The 21,189-nt window shown below is 46.7% G+C and overlaps 1 long non-coding RNA gene across 3 annotated transcripts in view; it reads left to right on the top strand.

Annotated features, from left to right (window-relative positions):
- LOC142560444 (uncharacterized) overlaps positions 1-21,189 on the top strand; it is a 106,578-nt gene that overhangs the window by 42,729 nt on the left and 42,660 nt on the right. Inside the window, exon 2 of one of the 3 annotated variants that reach the window (XR_012823371.1) lies at positions 7,097-7,194. The exons of 1 other annotated variant lie outside the window; for it this stretch is intronic. This is a non-coding gene — a long non-coding RNA (uncharacterized LOC142560444). Of the gene's footprint in view, positions 1-7,076; positions 7,195-21,189 lie in introns of those variants that run through there. One more of the 3 variants, XR_012823369.1, reaches the window with a different exon arrangement.

The raw sequence follows: 21,189 nt of genomic DNA on the forward strand, positions 1-21,189 counted from the left end.
TTTTGATGTTGCAGCGTTTCCGACTTGAACTTTGCCACTTTTGTGTTAACCACATCAGCGACATGGGGACGGGCATTGTCGTGGAACAAGATGACCCCATTCGTCAATTTTCCACGTCGTTTGTTCTTTATTGCAACGAGCAGCCGATCTGGCGTTTCACAGTATCGGAAACGATTGATAGTCTCTCCAGGTTTAGCAAATTCGATCAGTAATGGCCCCTTACGATCGAAAAAAAAGGTTAACACCTTTCCGGCGGAAATGACGGCCTTTGCTTTCTTTGGGGGCAGTGAATTCGAATGTTTCCACTGTAACTATTGCCGTCGTGTTTCAGACTCGTAATAGTGGCACCATGATTCGTCCACGGTGACAACTGCAGACAAGAAGTCGTCATCCTCATTGTGATACCGGATCATATCAATCAAGGCAGCGCCGAACCTCTCCGTCTTCTGGCGGTGGTTCAAAATCTTTGACATCCATTGCGCACACAAGAGCCAATAACCGAGGTGTTCATATGGATTATGGTGTGAACCAAACCGGGAATGATGTTCACACGCTCTGCCAGTTCATCGATTCGTATCCTCCGTTCTTGTCTAATCATCATCAATCTTTGCAATTGTGTGGGGGTGATTGCACGGTGGCTTTGGCCCGGTCTTGGACAGTCTTTGCAACTTTCACGTATTTCTTTGAACCGTTTGCTCCAACGCTTCGCAGTGGCCAATAAAGTGCAATGTTCAGCGTACACGGCAGCCATACGGCGACTAATTTCTTTTTGGGAAGCACTTTCAGCTTTCAAAAACCTCACGACACCACGCTGTTCAACCTTTGGAGCGTCCATTATGTTACGCAACCGTGTTCAGCCCAGTGTATGAGAGCATTAAAGAACATGTATCCTCACACCTGCGTGTCACTTTTGTAAATGATAAACGCCTATGTGCTACGCGCCTGCCTCGCATATAATGAACCGAACCATTATTGCGCGGGGTGGGTTGGCTCACATTCATTTGAATCGCCATCGTACATTAAAAATGCGAAGAAACAATGGAATGTAAAAATGCGAACATACGGCTTGATCACTGGAAACAGAGACCTATGCGCGTATACACAAAACCTCGCAACAAGATGTTTAAATACAAGTATAAATCCCCAATAAATCTACATGTCTAAGAAAAAGTCACTGTTTATAATGCATCAAACATGGCAGATAAACATGGTGGGCAATCACAGATCTTCACAGATGACAGAATCCTGAGGACCGCCCCTTCTTCTCTCCACTCCCCCCGATGTATCGCGCGCGACAGAAAACGCCGCGCTTCCTCCCCGCTTTTCTCCCCTGCGCACACAAGGCTGAGTATCGTCGGCTCGCCCATGCCACTCCCCTCCCCCTTAGCTTTCATACGCACATGCAGCATGCGACGCGCTGTCGATGTTATCGTGTAATAGATGTGTCGATGCGGCGGTCACGATGTTATCGTCGATGGACTTTATACGGAACATGGGGACGAGGGCGACGGCAGGAATACGCCTGGAGTGTCCATATAATTGCTATGGCAATAATATAATAAGAGTATCCGGAAACTGAAGAGTCCCGCGGCCCATTACTTTCCGCAAAGGAAGTAACGAAATCGAACTTTTACCATGCAGAAATTCGCTGCTCCGCAACAATTATTTCTTTTTTTTTGGTAGGGCCGGAGCACTTAAATAAAAAACGCAAAGGAAAGCACGTTGACCTCAATCGAATGCCTACTTTGGGCACCTAATATGGCTACCAAAGGAATATCGAATAAAACGCGAGACGCTTGGTCTGCCGAGAACCATACACGTACTGCTAGGTATATCCTACACCGGCGAGACAAGGCTTTCCGGAGAGGTTGCGCTCAAGCGAACTCATTGCAATCCGTCGAGCCCCCAGAGTGATGGCGGCGAGCGACCATTGTTTTTTTCACTCTTCTGCCATCCAGAGAGCGTCCGAAACTCTGGCAGGCGAAAATCCACTCGGCCAGACAAAACCGAACGCACACCGAAGGTGCCGTACGAGAAAAAACTAGAAAAACGCATGCGCTCCCGCTGGCTCTGGCTGTTTCCGGCAGCCCGCGGGTAACAAGAAAAAAAAATGAAGAGGCGCAATGTGTCCTCGCGAATAAAATTCAAAGTAGAAAAATAAACAAGGCCGTAGATACATTTGCTGGCCTTAGTGTCTCGACATGGATGCTTTGGTGCAGGTTAAAAAAAATGTATGTTGATATTATTTTCTTTGACATAATGGCACAAACGAACCACCACAACGCTTCGTCTCATCGGACCTCACTGCGTGCTTTGTGATCAGCTTGTCTGAAAGTGTGTTGATTGGCTTGTCTCGTTGTATGATCCTATGTACGACTTAAGGAAAGTCAATGTATTTTTGGCGTCAAATGTTTATAACAACATCAAACCCACAAAGTTCCGGAGTTGAAAATCTAAAGCACGACTTTGGAAATGTCAGTGCACCTTTCGCATCAAAAGTTGATGAGAACTTTACACCCATAATGTTTCGAAATTGAAATCCATGCGTTCCCTAGATTACTCGGCCTCCGCGAGATGCCGCGACGAGCCCCATTGCCATCAAAACGCCCTTGAAACTTTGTGCTCGGATGGGGCTCCTTGCGTTACGTGACTGCCGGTGCATGGGCGTTTCCGTGCAATCCAGCCCGATTTTGCAATGTTCGCGTTGAAATGTCTTTTCGAGCGTGAAAAAGATGTTCTAGACAAAATCCAGAATGATTTGTGGCGCCGGGGGTTGTTTTGGTCGGCAGTGCATGGCAGCACGAAAAAATTTCGTGGGGTGGGGGGGAGGGGTGCTGAAGCGCCATAAGCCTCCCCCCCCCCCCCGGCTACGCCCCTGATGTATTGCACTAGTTGGTGGTAATCTTCGTGGGACTACGGCTACAGCGCGGAAGCAGGAGACGGGACAAGATTACAACTGTCGAAGACAGGTGCTAAATGCCAACTGGTATGGCTTAATTGCGAAAGGAAGTTTGTCTCTGCTCTTGTTTTTGTAGCAGCATATCAATTGCCTTTAGTAAATAAACCACGCCCGCTTGGCGGTCAGCGCTCGCTTTCATCAATTGTAATCTTGTCCTGCGTGCTATAAACCCACGCAGATAAAAGCTTCGTTGTTAAATATTGTGAAGCCAGTCTTCCTATTCCGCCCGTCGTCGTAACGTATAGTGGATATGGCGCTGTGCTGCTAAGCACGAGGTCGCAGGTTCGTTTCCCGAGCGCGGCGCGCCGCCGCATGTCGTAGGAGGCTAAATGTAAAAAAAAAAAAAAAACGCTCGTTACTTGGATTTAGGTGCACGTTAAAGAAACCCAAGTGGTCGAAATGAATCTGCAGTCATCCACTACGGGGGTCTTTTGTAACGCGCGTTCTTTTGTGGCGGTAAACCCTGTGAATCAGTCAATCAAATGGTCTCCGCAACAAACTTGAGAAATGTAGTTTAGCAGGATACCTTGTTGGGCAAGTTGGTTCATTGTATTTGGAAAGTTTGGATGCGCTTTGTAGACAATCAATCTGTGATTGTCTACATTCTGTAGACAATCTGTCTACAATCTGCCCCGTCTTTTTCCTTGTGATTGTCTACAAAGCGCATCCAAACTTTCCAAAAACTCGAGAAAGCGGGAAATTAGTGAGAAACTCAAACACAGTTTTGAAGTCGCCGTACGTCTTCGTCCCTTTGTTCCGGCAGCAGCGGCGGAATCTTTTTACGAGCGCTCTCGAAGCGGCCTGGCCTGCCCATCACGAGCGCATTTCTTTCTTGTGTAGCCGGTCGTTTCACGCGACAATCGGCGACCTCGGCTCGGGCCGGCATCGCGGGTCCGCTTTCGCATCCTGCGGTGAAGCAGTTACACGCGCCTCTCGCTGGCATTAAATTTTTAACGGCTGCTGCCGTCGGATATTGCGTACACACGCGCGCACTTCTCGCGACGCCCTCACGCGTGCGCGGGTACACAACCTCCTTTCCCCTACTTCGGAAGCGGCGCTCAGTGCGCGTCCTAGCGGATGGGACGCGCGTACGCCATGACTGTGCCCAATGCGCCATTGTTGCGCCATCCTGGAGAACCGGTGGGCAACCGCACGCACGGTTCGCTCTTATCTTTATGTGTTCCGCGGATATAACGAGCGGAGAAACGAGAAGGGTGGGTAGAAATGGCGCGAAGTGTCGTGTCAGGGTTCACACCATAAGTTTGCTGACGTCCGAGCTGTTGAGATACAGGTTCACGAATCGTCCACCGGCATGTAGGCGTTTAATGGTGGTGTGGGCTTTTTTTTTATAAGGGAGCAGCTCTTAGGCGCCCGTTCCTGCGGCGAGCGTCGGTGTCGTTCCCTGTAACTGAGCGAACGGACACAGCGAAGGATGAAACCGAACGCGGAGCGCAGCGGCAGATGAAAGATGGTGATAGTGAAGAGAGCGCGAGCAGGAAAGTGTAAGGAGAGGGTGCAGCGAAACCACGAGGCGAAAAGCGAAGGAGGAGGGGGGTATGACGAAAACATCAGAAAAAGTTTGGTGCCGTGCAAGACTGGCTTCGCGGCGACGATATGGCTAAGAGATGGTGCCAGAGTAGCGCGCGTCGTTTGTGCGGAAACAAAGCGCTGCATGAGCGGTGGTCTGTCTGCGGCGGCTGCTGTGAATCGCACCCGCGCGTCACTCACGCGCCGCCTCTCGCGATCTCCCGATTAACGAGGCAGTCGCGCCACACTTCGCTCATTGACAACGTACGTCACGAGACACATTGTGCACGGCAGTCAATATATCGCGAAATGAAAACACGTAAACAGCTGTGCTCAAATTTCGCATTGGGAAGTATCTTAATCATCGGTGAATTTTTCCCTGGCGGCACTTGGCATGCGCGTGACCGGCCTTGGCAGACTATATGGCATAAGCTATTGGTACAAAAAACAAAGTGACGTCCCTTCTCGTACTACTAAGTATGACGGGAGTTACAAATAATTTTATAATTACAAACAGCGCTGTAGCGTTACAGTAAGATGCGCGCGTAATTCATTTAAGTATTCGCACACATTCTTGCTGCTGTGATCCATATTGTGACCGTGTTCCTGTGGCTCTGGCGTGCCTGTTCACAAGTACTGTGTTCGAAAGGCGGCACGACCGAGAGACGTCATTTATACACTCACGCGAACATTTTTACATTGTTCTGGCAGGTCACGTGTTCTTCCTTTCCCTTTTATGTCCGCTTTCCTTTCCCCCACTGTAGGCCGGCAAACCAGATGCAGCCTGGTAAACCTCCCTGCATTTTCTCCTCTTGCTCTCAGGAACGTTTGTTTTTGTGTATGTCGTGTGAGCGTTCGTGAATATCAGATCTGTTGTCAGGCTTTAATAGGAATCATTATTTGAGGTAGGTCAGTATTTCTTGCCTAGTCGTACTTCCTTCCGCAATAAGAAGAAATGCATGACCGACAGTGGAATCGAACCTCTGCCTTCGAGCACAGCGGCCCAATGCCCAAACTTCTACAGGCCACGATAGCGCACATACTCATCTCCTGCCAAAGTCGACTATAGCCTGCTGTAGCTCTTTGAGGCGTTTGGCACGTGCCAGTTTCTCGTGTTCTGGTGTGCCCAGCTTGCAGCTCGCGTTGTTAAACTGCACCCCCCTTCCCTTCTCGGGGTCGGCCCACATTCCCCAGTATACTTCACTCGTAGCAGCTACCGCTATGTAGAAGCCGTGCGACGCTGCACTTCATGCTCAGTCAGTCATGACCGGTAGTCGCCGATGACTTCACAATCCCTGTTTCTCTCACTTACGCTCGTCCAGTAAACCTACGTAGAACCCAACAATCGGCATGTCGTAAGCTCGCTTCGAGCGACCAGAGTAGAAATCATGCCGCCGAAGTCACGCGATCGTCGTCGCCGTCGCCTTGCTCCTGTCGTCACGCGCTCGCACGCGTCAGCGCACAGCTGTTCGTATTACACAAACACGTTGGTCAACTTCATAAACGCTTTGCATAATCTCAAACGATGCTGGGTAGCCAGCTACCAGCAAAATGCTTCGCATAGCATCGATTCGGATAATGCCGTAAGATCTGCTTGATTTTTTTTTCTTCTACTCTTCGTTTCAAAACTCTTGCCTCATTTGGTGGACATCTGCCAAACAAGAGGGGTATTCTGACCCTCTCAAGCACTGACATCTGCTTGAATAAATATAATTTAAACAGATATATAAACAAGTATTCTGAAGCTGTCATCTCCTTACGAATCTCAGTTAAGACTGATTTGGTAAACGAAACTTTTACAACTGTAAATAAGTTCAAAAAAATTCGGCAGAACTCCTCTCAGGATGACAGTCGACAATAAGGGGATTCACATTGAAGCGATGTAGTGACATGCCGTATTGCCACAACTGAAATGTCTCATGTATGAGGTGTGTACAGCAGCCGGGCTCCGAGAAGTCCGCGCGTGTCTGAATATGCTTCACGTACTTTCCTCTCTCTGTCTCTCTGTCTCTCTGTCTCTCTGTCTGTCTGTCTGTCTCTGTCTGTCTGTCTCTGTCTGTCTGTCTCTGTCTGTCTGTCTCTGTCTGTCTGTCTCTGTCTGTCTGTCTCTGTCTGTCTGTCTGTCTGTCTGTCTGTCTGTCTGTCTGTCTGTCTCTGTCTGTCTGTCTCTGTCTGTCTGTCTGTCTGTCTGTCTGTCTGTCTCTGTCTGTCTGTCTGTCTCTGTCTGTCTGTCTGTCTCTGTCTGTCTGTCTGTCTCTGTCTGTCTGTCTGTCTCTGTCTGTCTGTCTGTCTCTGTCTGTCTGTCTGTCTGTCTCTGTCTGTCTGTCTGTCTGTCTGTCTCTGTCTGTCTGTCTGTCTGTCTGTCTGTCTGTCTGTCTGTCTGTCTGTCTCTGTCTGTCTGTCTCTGTCTGTCTGTCTCTGTCTGTCTCTGTCTGTCTGTCTGTCTGTCTGTCTCTGTCTGTCTCTCTGTCTGTCTGTCTCTGTCTGTCTCTGTCTGTCTCTCTCTGTCTGTCTGTCTGTCTCTGTCTGTCTGTCTGTCTCTGTCTGTCTGTCTCTCTGTCTGTCTGGTTTCCTTCGGTACACGCCAACTTGTGTCACTGGTTAATCCAGGGTCAAGCCGTTGGAGCATAGAGCTGCTGTGCTGAGGGAACCTGTTTCAAAACCAACCGTCAGAGGACCCACCAGGGTCACTGCGTATGTGACAAAGGGTATGTACCGCTCTTCAGTGAACCTCTTCCACACAAACTTTAGTCGCTGGGTATAATAATCGAATGGGTAGAGCATCGGGCTACTGAGCCGAGAGAATCTGGTTCGAAGCCAACCGTCGGACCAGCTCGGGTCACCGGGAGTGACACTGAGTATGTGCCACTGTTCAATGGACTTCTTTCACGCCAATTTGGGCATCTGGGTGTGTGCGATTATCCAGCGAGACAGTTATAGGCGTTACCCATTTGACGGTAATTTCGTAGGCCACTATCGTAATCTATACACGAGCAGGGCCTCCACGCTTTTATTGAAATACATATGCTGCAGGGTAACCAGATTAAAAAACAAGAAGTGTTTTCGAGCTGTTTCTGCGATTTTTCTCAGGTAGACACCGCCGACGGCAGCAGTTCTTGGTGAAAATCTCACTGCGCAAAAAACAAGAAAGAAAGACATAACGAAAGAACAATCGCCTCTCGCCTTTCCGTATGTCTGGGGTACACGCGTTGAACCGCCCTTCTGTATATACCACCGCGTCGACCGACCCTCAATCGGTCGTCGCTCCATTATAAAAACACTCGCAAAGTAAACAAGAGGGTCGGGACAATGCTTCGAGGGTAAAATGTGATGAGCGGAGTGAAAGGTGCAGCGGGGGTCGCATGGCTTCCTGCAGCCGTTATCTCTCGACACTCTAACACAACTCGGCAGATTGCACAAGGGCTCTTGTGCGCTGTCGAGGTCCTTCCACACATTTCTTCTATTTTAACGGGCAGAGTCGGTGTATCCGAGGGTGTGAGAACAAAAAAATATACGGTTTGACGCGAGCGATAACAGCTGCGGAACCGGACACGACCGGTGTCTTACTTGTGTGCCGTGCCAGACCGGTTTCCCCTGCACATTCACCCGAATGTTTCTCGCGAACGCAGCGAGACGATCTCGCAGCATGTTTTGTGCTCGCGCGCGCGCTTTCGACGCCGATTGCTTTATGTCGCGCGCGTGTTGTTGACACTGTGGTTTTGTTTCACGCGGAACGCAAAGAATGAGCGATCCGGCTGGGAAAAGCTGATGCTTCGAATGTTTTGGCGAGCCCAAATTCAAGACTATTTTAGGCGCAAAGACAAGACTTGCGGGTCTGTACAGAAATATTTTGAGTTGCACGAGTAAATTGCCATTCTACAACAACAACAACAAAAAAATCCACTCTTGAGAAGAAACTTGGTAAACCAGCTCAGCGTGACGTAAATGTATTTTGACGGCGTCAACTTGAACCAGGTTATTTTTCTTTTATCGGCGAAAATGTGGACAGCAGTCATACCTCGTTATAGCCAAACGGGATATAACGAAATAACCGATGTAACGAAACAATTCTGGCTCTCCATACTTCACTATAGAGAGGTTTAACTATAGGTTAACTATAACGAGTTTCTAGAACTTTTAATGAGCCAGAGCAACCCAAATGCGAAAAAGAATACATTAACATCCATGACATCAAATTAACGGGACTGCGATGTGATTTCGTCGCGAAATTTAAAAATATGGAATGTGATGTTACTTTCCCTTCTAATATTTCGCATATTATCGCCAAAAAAGGACGAAGATGGTCTTGAAGTAAAGTATCAGCCTAAGCTTATTTAGCGCTCCTTTCTATAGTATCCATTCAAACGAATGAAAAATTTGGATCGAAATTATTCAGTTTGCTCCTACACGCAGCAATAACTATAGTGGCTATGGCGTTACGCTGCTGAGCTCGAGGTCGCTGGTTCATTACCGGTCGCCGCGTCCGGGATCTGTAATTACTGTAATTATTACTATAGCGGGAGTGTAATTGTACGACTGAAGTCAACCGACCAGCACCCAAAGCGTGACCGTTCGCTAGAAACTGCCTGCTTTTCACCAGTCTCGCGATACAAGTATGCGAAATCCGCAGCGAAATATCCATTGCTGTTCCTTTTAAAGCGCCCCTCACCAGGTCGGGCCATTTTGAACCGGCAATGTCCTGAATATAATGTTCAGAGACAGTCCCTGGCGTCCGTTCTGGCGCACCTTGACAATAGACCGTTGTCATTTGAAACTATTTTCACATGTCGCCGACAGAAGACATCGCAGCTGAAGGCGACGAAGGGACTACTTCGGTTTTTGCGCACAAATCCGGGGTTTTAGGAAAAAAAACATCAGTAGCATCAATTCATATACAGACGAGCGGAAGGCCTGGAATAGGGTCAACAAAATAAAAGGCCGCGAAATTCATCCTTTACCTTTAGTAAACAGACAGGGAGGCACTATTGAGGACCAAGCTGATTCACTAGGGGCACATTTTCAGTACATCTCGAGTTCATCCCATTACTCAGATACATTTCTAAGATATCAGCGACAAGCGGAACGACAGCCTCTGAATCGGAAAGGAAATAAATATGAACCTTACAACCGACCATTTAGCATGGTGGAATTTCAGGCTGCACTGAACTGTTGCAATAAATCAGCTTCTGGAGGCGATTGAATAGTTTATGAGATGATCGAATACCTACACTCCGAAACACACAAAACACTACTATCACTCTTTAATGCCATATTCTCTGCCAGTTATATACCATCATCCTTGCCCTCTTTGCATTCTCAAAGAGGGCAAGGATCCGACTTCGGCCAGCAGCTACAGGCCATAGCCCTGACAAGCTGCCTATGCAAACTCTTTGAGAAAATAGTAAACAGACGCCTAATTCATTACCTTGAAAGCAACAAAATACTAGACCCCTTGCAGTGTGGTTTTAGGGAGGGTAGATGAACGACAGATCACCTTGTCCGCATGGAGGCGAATATCCGAGATGCCTTCGTGCACAAGCAGTTTTTATTAGGCCACGGCGGCCGCATTTCGATGGGGGCGAAATGCGAAAACACCCGTGTGCTTAGATTTAGGTGCACGTTAAAGAACCCCAGGTGGTCAAAATTTCCGGAGTCCTCCACTACGGCGTGCCTCATAATCAGAAAGTGGTTTTGGCACGTAAAACCCCAAATATTATTATTAGTTTTTATTAGCGGTATTTTTAGATATGGAGAAGGCATACGACACAACCTGGCGTTTTGGGTGATCTGGCTGGCATGGGTGTCAGAGGCAATCTCTTGAACCTGATTCAAAGCTACCTCTCTAATCGTACGTTCCGTGTGAGGGTTGGTAGAGTGCTATCTCGACAGTTCACGCAGGAAACAGGTGTGCCACAAGGTGGTGTGCTGAGCTGCACCCTATTCATCGTAAAAATGAATTCCCTCTGTGGGGTCATACCACGAACAATGTTTTATTCAGTGTATGCGGATGACGTACAGATAGGATTTAAATCATGCAATATTTCTATCTGTGAGCGACATATACAGCTTGGCCTAAACAAAATATCTAAGTGGGCTGACGAGAATGGATTTAAGTTAAATCCCCAAAAAAGCACGTGCGTTTTATTCTTTAAAAAGAGAGGTATATTACCTGACCCTGTTGTCAATCTTAATGGACAGCCGCTATCTGTCAGCAACGAACATATATTTTTTAGGAATCATCTTGGACTCGAAACTAACATTTGTCCCCCACCTTAGGTATATGAGAGCGAGATGTCTGAAGACAATGAATTTACTGAAGCTCTTGTCCCGCACATCTTGGGGAAGTGACAGGAGATACCTTTTGAGCCTCTACAAAAGCCTTATACGGTCCCGCCTCGACTATGGAGCAATAGTATATAGCTCTGCTGCGCCTATTGCTTTGAAGATGCTAGATCCCATCCACCACTTTGGTATACGCATATCTACAGGCGCTTTTAGGACAAGTCCCGTAGAAAGCCTGTATGTGGAGTGTAATGAATGGTCATTACATCTCCAAAGGACATATTTAACTTTTTCCTATGCTCTCAAGGTTAAATCCGACGTGCAGCATCCATGTCACTCATCTATTCGTGAAGTGTCTACAGCCAAACTGTTTCGTAACCGCCCAGCTATTAGAGCTCCGTTGAACCTTCGTTTGATAACACTGGCAGAAGAAACAGGTGTCTTAGTCCCAGAGAATGGCCTGCTCCCACCATGGGAATGGTAGACCATTGAATGCGACGTCTCTTTCGTAGAAATATCTAAGAGGGCGCCAGAAGCACCATATACAGTTCCATTTTCGTGAACTTCAGGAGAAATACTCCCGTACAGAATACTATACAGACGCTTCAAAGTCCTCTAAAGGAGTTTCCTACGCAGCTCTGGGACCTTCATTTTCAGTATCCGGGGCACTAAATCCACACACAAGTATCTTTACAGCGGAAGCCTACACTATACTATCGGCTATTCAAAACATAAGGCTCACAAAACTTGCTAGGGCTATTGTGTTTAGATTCATATGTATTAAGTGTAGTCAGAGCCCTACTTAGTCCAAGAAAATATAAGAACTCAGTTTTTTAGTGAGCTGTACAATCTGTTGTGCTCCCTATATATGTGCAATCAAGTGATTGTCATATGCTAGGTACCTGGTCACAAAGATATAAAAGGCAACGAAGCTGCCGACGAAAGCGCTACGTCAGTAACTTTTAGCGACGCAGATTCAGATATCCCCATCCCTGCCACAGACCTAAAGCCCTTTCTACGCCGTAAATTGAGTAATCATTGGCAAGGCGAGGGGGATACACAAGCAACGAATAAGCTTCACGTAATAAAACCAAAACTGGGGAACTGGATAAATGGGAAAATGGCAAGGTACAAGGAAGTACTTCTTTGCCGATTAAGTATAGGCCACACATACGGTACCCACTCTCATCTCTTGACTGGGGGCGATCCTCCAACTTGCATTAAGTGCGGCAATAGTCTGACAGTACTCCATGTTCTTGTTCAGTGCCCAGCCATAGAAACAGAAAGGAAAAAGTATTTCCCTTCTGCATATCGCGAAAATATACCTCTTCACCCTGCATTCTTTCTTAGCGATGAACCGTTTTTTAATCTGCAAATAGTTTTAGATTTCTTAGCCGAAACCGACACCCTGAAAAATCATTTGTCCAGGCAACTTTTAGCACATGACTATCGGGCTGCATTCAAGGGCTCTCTTGGAACTCTGGTTTCATTGTTAGGCTTTGTTGCAGCATGTCTTTAACGAAAGCCCCTTGTCATAGCCCACATCACTACCCAGTCAGCGTCATTATTTTAGCACGTATATATTCTACGCCACTTACAGCGGAAGTTTTAAGCCCTTTTACAGCCATATCACATCTACCATGATGAATTCATTGTGCACGTCATTCATAATATATAGTTAACATTACTACTTGTCATGGCGCTCTTTGGCCATACCTGGCCCTTGCACCATAAAACACCACACATCATCATCACCATCATCGGTTTTTGAGAGAGAGAGAGAGAGAGAGAGAGAGAGAGAGAGAGAGAGAGAGAGAGAGAGAGAGAAACAACTTTATTGAGCCGAGCTCTACATCTTCTTAGACGCCGTCGATGGAAGTGGTTCCCTCTTCACGGGACCCATATGCTTCCCTAGCCGCCTGGCCCCTGGAGATCAGGACGAGCTGGTCTTCCAGGGCGGTGCTGGTTAGCAAGGTCTCCCATCGCTCGGTAAGGGTGGATGAGGGAAGGGGTAGGGTAGCGGGGCAGTTAAGAGGTGGGGGGATCGCCTTGATGAAATCGCATACTCCAATGACGTGTTGGAGCGTGCCTAACTGAGTTTTGCAGAAGTTACAATCCTCCTCGTACCTTTCCGGGTACATCTTGTTTTGAAGGTAAGGATGCGGGAAGGATCCTGCCTGTATTTGCCTGTAGATCGCTTGCTGTTCTCTGGTAAGCGATTTGTGAGGATCGGGGTAACGGCGCCTCTCCGTCTTATAATGGTTCGTAATGTCTGTAACTAAATATTTTTGAAAGATACTGGCTTGGACAAGCGGGTGTGACAGTGATGTCACGTACCACGCAAGAGTGACGGACTGTAACTGACGATGTGTGTACTGTGCTATGTGCTCTCTCTCTCTCTCTCCTCCCCATCTTTCATCCCCCCATCCTGCTCCCATGTGTAGGGTAGCAAACCGGTTGAGCTAAACTGGTTAATATCCCTGCCTCTTCTTCTCCACTTTTTCCTTCCTTCCTTGAGCTGACAAGCGCAGTGCATACAATGCACGCTAACGATCGTGTCTACCGAGGATTAAAACCCATCTACTAAGTAATATATCGCCACGCGCCACGGAAAGAGCTGAAATTTCAAATCAGACGCCACGCCATTTGCCCTTCTCCTCGCGGGCGCCGCGCTCCCAGCCGGAGAGGTGACGTGCGTGCTGTGACGTCACTCAAACGTGACTTCGATAATTATTCGAGGCAACATCTGTTATCTGTGTAATGTGTTGCTTTAATAGACGAATTAAAGTTTAGAGAAATAATAAAACGCACAAACCGAATGTCTGCGTGTTTGTTTTACTTCGTACCGTAGCTTGAGAGGCGTACTACTTCTGTTTCGTCTGCTTGTTGCCACTTCGTTCAGTCGCGCGCTCAGACACCGAAACTACGTCATTTTCTACTGCATTCCAACGCGGGATCATGCTATGTGATCCGGTTGTGTTTGCCTTATACCGCTAGTCAGGTGTCCTCGTGCACCGTGCGCAAAATCGTGCGGTGAGCGAAATGAAACAAACGCGACCGCCCGCGCGCGTCACCGTCAGCGGAAGTGTGCTGTGCAGCAAAAAAAGCAAAAAAAGAAACAATTAAAAAAAAAAGGTCGGGCCCGTGACGTATGCGTCCCGCGATCCTCCAGTTCCGGTATGGCAGAACGCAGGGCAGGAATTTCGCTTGCGGAGGTTAGACGGGCCAAGCGGAGAGAGTGTCCATGTTGGCGGTGAAGCTCGCCTCCTGAAATCATGGGTTCGCGGCACTGAAATATTTCTATCTCGGCTACTAATAAAGCAGATTTGAAAAATTCTTGCGTTCGAACGCTATACCTAGAGGGCGCCTAACAACTTGCAACGTATAACCGAAATTTTCCGCGTGGTCTGGTGAGGAGCCCTTTAAAGGAGCACCTAATGCATCTTCGAAACTACAGTAACCGGAGGTTTTTTACTTCTCATCGCAAGCAATTAAGACAGCATACCTGTGCGACTTCGCTGGAGCACAGCTCGAAAAAAAAAGTAGATTCTCACGTTTTACGCGCCCAAATCACAATCTGCATTCTCATGGGGCACGCCGTAGCGGCGATCGCCAGAAATGAATAGGCTGATCGAACGACTGCCTTCAACTTGCGCTCATAACGTCCCCGACTGCCCTGAAATTTTGTGAACGCTTGACGACGTTGGTCCGCCGAGTCGTCGCCACCTACTCGAGCAGCATCCAGACCAGCGCGTCGCAAATGGAACCTTCCCGCCCCGTTCGAGGCTTGCCTCGTCGCGCGATACAGCGCAACTAATCAAGCCAAGGGCCAGCTGCATGAACGTGTGCGAACGTTCATACCTGCAAGGATGTGTTGCCAGTCCATCGTGTACGTCTTGCGGTTGTCGAGAGACACTTCAGCGCCTGATATTGGAGTGTCACATACGCTTTCGTTGCGCAGCGTACGTCGCTGTAAGTGAAAGGGTATCATCTCCTTGGTGTGCGGTGTACGACACTCGACGAATGTTTGTACCCGAGTGGTTGCAAGTCTCGACGCGATGATCATCGCGTTCTCCTTACTTTTCTAGAAGTAACCAACTGAAGTCCACGTGTGTAGCTTATTTCTGTTTTTTCAACGACAAGACCTGAGACATTATTTCTTCTGTTTCTTTTTTAGTAGCGTGATATGTGCGTCATGCTTTATTCTGACATTTGTCATCTTTGCTAGCTGTATCTTCCATTTCTATGACTCCTCCTTTCTGAAGTGTAGGCGGCACCGTGCCCCTTGCCAGCTTTCTCCTCGCTTCTTTCCTGTCAAGTGTATGTGTGTTTTCAAATCAAATAATAAGAATAAATGTAATAAGTACACGAGCACTTTTGCATTTGGCCTCCATCGAAACGCGGCCGGCATCGCACCTGCTACCTTCGACATCAGCAGTGCAACGTCATGGCCGCCGAGCTGCCGCGACGGGCCGATTTCCAGTAAAGCTGTTCATTTCTAACACTTCCATTACGGATTTCAGTCGCTCGTAATTAAAACAGACGTTTTAAATCATTACCCGCATATAACGGTTTCTATAATACGTACGTGCTTGAGAAATATTTAGCAAAAGCCGTAGTTTATTCACGCACCTGACTTTGCCTGCACACTGGTAATGTTTTCCTCATAGAAGAAAAAAAAAAAAACCTTTTTTTTTTCCCATTTACGGCAAATTTGAAATCTCACGGGCGCGAAGACATATACTGTGGTGCCACCTGAATACTGTACTGTGCTGCCAGCGCCTGAATAACGTAACTTTTTCACAGATTCTTTTTTTTTTCGGCGACTTTGCTGTCGCGGATTTCATTTGCTTTAAGAGATATGCTGAATAACTTTGCTCGAGGCAAGTACACATCTGGTAAATATGGCGCCTTGCGGCGCGCCATCTTTGGACACCTTTAAAGCTTTTTTCGTACGGCAGGATTTCGTAAAGCACGAAGCAACATTCGTGAACTCGCAAAACTAGCCCAGATTCGTTAACTTGAGGAAAATTTTGGGAGTGTTGGAAATCGTACCCCTAAAATATGGCCTCCATTATCACGCCATGTACGAGTGGTGCTACTTTCGGGTCTCTCGGGAAAGCGGAGAAACTTTGTATACGGGCTGACCATTTTTAAGTCTTCCAGAATTTTTAAGAACCGCCTGCAGCAAACAGCGTGTAACTCTTGTTATTGCGTTGGTTTATTCATAGAGGCGGATATTACCAGCACGAGAAATTGAAGGGCATATTCAACTAATTAACAAAATTCACTGTTTAACTTCCTAATTACTTTACGGCACATGTGAAGGTAATTCCTCTAAATTACCGTCAGACTGGAAGTTACCTAAAGTTATACCAATACATAAATCCGGAGATAAAGATATGGTATCAAATTATAGGCCTATATCTCTTACAAGCACATCGTGCAAACTTCTTGACCATATTTTTAAACACATCTCACTTTTCCTTGAACGACTAAACCTTTTTTTGTACGAACCAGCATGGATTTCGAAATGGTTTATCAACTAATACACAATTGATCGTAGTTGTACATGACGTTGCTTATAGCCTGAACAACCGAAGTCAGACGGATACAGTTCTACTAGATTTCTCAAAAACCTTTGATAGTGTAAGCCATAATAAATTATCAAACTAGAAGCCGTTTTGGGTAATAGCCCAATTACCCGTTGGATCAAGGACTTTTTGCTTAATCAGAAACAATTTGTATTCTTTGAGCACACATCACAAATTATTTATGTCATCGCGTGCATCACAAGGATCAGTCCTTGGGACGTTGTTATTCTTAATCTACACTAATGACATCGCAACGAGAATCGACTCCAACGTTAAACTTTTTGCCGATGACTGTTATTTACCGGGAAATAACAGTCATGCAGACCACCTTGCCCAGAGTGCAAGCCTCAACACAATATCTGAGTGGTGCGGGCTATGGCAGATGACAACGTAAAAATATCCGCCGTAATTGCCATCACTACAAAAAAAAAAAAAAAAATCCTAACTTCGCTTATGCGCAGTCAATGGCAGCGTGCTAACTAAAGTTAACAAACAAATATTTAAGTGCGACACTTACCACAGACCTTAAGCGGACCCCGCACATCGTAACTATTACCGCAGCAGCACTACGTAAGTTATTTATCTTAAAAGGTGCCTAAAACTAGCGCCTACTCCAATTAAACTGCTCGCCTATAAGACATTCGTAATGTCGACAGGCGCACAAATTCACCCTCTAACATTCTTACCTCATCTAATCTAAAAACGCTAGCAGATAGAGCGAAAGGATCCCGCCTCAAATTGTTACTCCAGATACTTCACAACAATCTCAAGATAGACGCGTCCGAATACAATTCATTTTCCAACACTCGACCTACATGTCAATGCCATGCATGCAAACTAATTGAATATTCCTACAGTAATGAAACATTATTTCTTTCCGCTTGCCATAAGAGAACGGAACCAACTGCGCCCGTTTATCACAAACACCAAATCGTTTTTGAAATTCGCTAAATTGTAGGCAACAAAAACTAGATTTTTTTTTTTTGAAATTGTTACTTTATGGTATCAATACTGTTAAACCTTAGTAACACTAAAGTAACGTTGACTGTCTGTATTCGTGTAACCAGTATGTGTTGTTGTAATGCATTACTGTAACCTCTTATTTCCTACATTTGTTTACATATTTGATTTGTTTGTAAACGTTTCACATATTGTATCGCCCTCCTGCTATGCTCTCAGCTGAGAGCAGCATCATTGAAAATATAATAAATAAATAAACAAATAAATAAATATTGCAATTTACGAATTGTACCGGAGAGGTTGCAAGACGTATCCACTTAAATTTGACGGGGACGTATTATCTGACGATCACTCTCGGCAATACTATCGCCGTCGCGTGGTGTGACGTAATCAGCTCATCCGGTTTCGCTCAACCAGCCAATAAGCGCGCATTGAATGATATCGCCGAAAGCGACCGTTCGAGAATACGTCCCCAGGATTGTACGTAACAGTTTCGAGATATTAAGAAAGCGTGGGGTGGAAATACGTGGGCGTTGCAGTTACTTTTGTGCTTCAATGCATAAACGAGCGTGTTAAAAAAGTGGAACAGTGCATATTTAGGGCGAGTTTGATGGAGCAAATCTCCACACTGGTGTCATCCTGCGAATTCATTCCAATTAGATACGCCTCTCAAGATCACCGGCTACGATTCGTAAATTGTAATATGTGCCTTTGTTAATTAGATGAATATGTGTTTCTTTTTCTCGTGCAAGTAACGTCTGCCTCTCTGAATAATCCAGCTCAGAGACTAGAATTATGTTATCTGCAACAGACAATTTTCAAAAATTCCAGGAAACTTAAAAATGATCACCCCGTATAATATCAAGGCAGAAAACAAGAATCTTAAAGTTCTCATATAGGCACTTAACCCTCACATACTTAAATTTATATGAACGTCGCCCTTAACATGCCGCTCATTTACTCTAAACATAAACTCAGTGAATGTTCTGGTTTTTCAGGAAAATGTGAGAACCTGCGTATGACGTTTTCCGGGGGAGGGGGGGGGGGCGCCTTTTAGTCGCACCAGTATATAGCGTCGTTGAGAAAACAAAACAAAAACGCACTTATCATTGCTATATTGCGCAAATTTCGCAGTAAGATCACATAATGTATTCTGAATCGTTCAATATGTTACACCTGGCACTGTTATTTGCTTCGTTATATATACAAAAAAATCGAAGTTTCGGATTGATCAGTTCACGTGGACGCACCATCAAAAAGAGAAATGTAAAACCGAGCTGAAAGCGCATATGCCGCCTTTACTAGACGCTTGCCGCGTGGTCCGGTAAACTCGGCTCCGTGCCCTCTCCATGTTCTCTTTTCCGCGAAAAGGCAACGAGCGCCGCTTGTGGCGGAGGTCTGCAACCTAGATCACATGCTGCGGCCTCTAAGATTACCACGGCATCTGTTACCGTCTCGGAGGCAGCAGGCGCGGCGCGCGGCGGCACGGTTGCGGAGCAGACGACGTCGGCTGCGGGAAGCGCGTTGCGCGGAGCCGAGCAGACGAGAGGCTATGCTAAATTTTTTGTTTGAATGTTGCAATAAGAAAACGGAATCTCGATTTGTGTTAGGAAATGCCATGAAACATCTTTTTAAGTTTTAGAGAGTGGTTTACACAGCTCTTAAACGCGCGTTACCAATGTGTCAACAGTTGGAGTTAGCAGACGTACGTGTTGCTTTGCATCAGTTTGTGAAAGATTTCGAGTTGACAGACGTACTTAGTCACAGGATTTTAGTTGAATACCGGCCCTTTACGCTCGCAGTTCCTGCGCCTTTTATCTGTCATTTACCCATCAATTGAAGACCTCCTAAATGTGAATCCTTCTACCCGTGGTGTCCAACAAAGACTGCAGTCATGCCTTATCGCTGTGTGCCGCAATGTAAGTCAAGCACTCAATGCCGACGTCCCGGCGTATCGTTTCATGAAATACCGGTCGACAGCTGTTTGGGTGAAAGATGGCTTGAGGCTATTCCTAAAGAGAAGTGGTTGCCCGCGTCACTAACTTCAAACTGCTCGGTAGTTTGCAGTTTGCACTTTCGGGACTGTGATTTCAGAGAAAGCTGCAAAATACGACGTCGACTTAAGCCTGGAGCGATCCCCAGCTTGTTTAGTGAGCGCTTTTCGAGAGCCACAGCTACTTGAAGTCTTGGAACCACTGCTAGTGGTTCTTCACTAAGCAAGTATGGCGATAATGTTTGAAGAACGGATGCGTCAATCGTTTGTTATGCAATGGAATGCTCGCGGTCTGCGTGGTCGTTTGTCGGATTTCCGACAGCGGGTATTTAAATACCAATTTCCAGTTATTGTTATCTGTGAACCTAATATGGATTCTTCTTTCCGTATTTCTGGTTATGTCCAGATGTGGTCTCGTAACACATCTGGACATAGGATTGACGGAGTTATCGACTTGGTCTCCACCGTTGAACAGGAAAGAAGTCGACGTCGGTTAGTTGGAGCTGTCTTTCTGGATATTAAGGGTGCATACGACAATGTACTCCATTATGCAATCCTTGATGCACTGGAAGATTTAGACATCGGTGGCCGACTATATACATGGGTTGTTAGCTACCTCAGTGGCCGCACGGTGTATATGTCGACAAGTGATGGCGACACCGGACAGTACCATATACATCGAGGTGTTCCACAAGGGGGAGTTCTCAGTCCAACTCTTTTCAATGTTGCATTGATTGGCCTTGCATCCGAACTTCCTAGCACGGTAAAGATTAGCACATATGCCGACGACATATGCATATGGGCATCTGGAGCCACCCGTCCCCAACTGCGTGCTAGGCTTCAACGTGCAGTGACAATCGCAGCTAAGTATCTTCGGCGTCAAGGCCTCCGACTCTCAACTGAAAAATGTTCTGTGATTACGTTCACGCGAAAACGAATGAGCATGTATCCGATCATTGTTGACGGCGTAGCGATACCTACGGTTACACACCACAGATTCCTTGGCTTAGTCATAGACCGGGGATTATCTTGGTCAAGACACGTCGCCGCACTGAAGTCAAAGCTGAAGAGTTTTGTTCACGTCCTTCGCGTCGTGGCAGCAACAAGATGGGGCCCTTCGGAGTCGTCATTACTCCAATTGTACCGAGCACTATTCGTAGGGTATATACGGTACAGCATGCCGGCGCTCTCAAGCATGGGACTTAGTTGTGTGCGCGCGCTGGAGAGCATTCAAGCTCAAGCATTGCGCACATGTTTGGGCCTCCCACGATGCACGTCAACCAATGGAACTATAGCGGAAGCTCGTGCTTGTCCTATTCGGGTGTACTTGCTCTGCGAGCCTCTTCGAATGTACCTCCGCGTGTTGACCCGACACAGGCACCATCCTCTGTCATCGCTCCCTACCACACACCCAGATTCCAGCTTTTCAACGACTATAACGCGGCATCAGAGTGTTTTGCCGACAAGATTCTCTCCCGACTGTATTCCGAGAACACCCCCGTGGGTTCTGCCTAAACCTGTCGTTACATTGCAGATCCCTGGAATTACTAAAAAGTCTTTCGTTCCATCTATTGGCCTCAGGCAACTCACCCTGTTGCACATTTCTACAGAGTACGGAGATACTGTACATGTGTATACCGATGGCTCTGTCACACCATATGCTTCCACTGCGGCCTTCGTCATTCCACATATGATCATCGCTCGCCGGTTTAAACTAGACCATAGCTCAACATCAACTGCCGCAGAACTTGTTGCTATCCGGGAAGCACTTCGATTTCTCTCCGAGGAGCGTCCTCGCGCATGGACGATATTCTGCGATTGCAAGCCAGCTCTGCAAACGATTGACTGTGTCCTCAGACGGGGCCCGTATTATT

This window comes from Dermacentor variabilis, chromosome 10, assembly GCF_050947875.1.
Source record: "Dermacentor variabilis isolate Ectoservices chromosome 10, ASM5094787v1, whole genome shotgun sequence".
NCBI lineage: Eukaryota > Metazoa > Arthropoda > Arachnida > Ixodida > Ixodidae > Dermacentor > Dermacentor variabilis.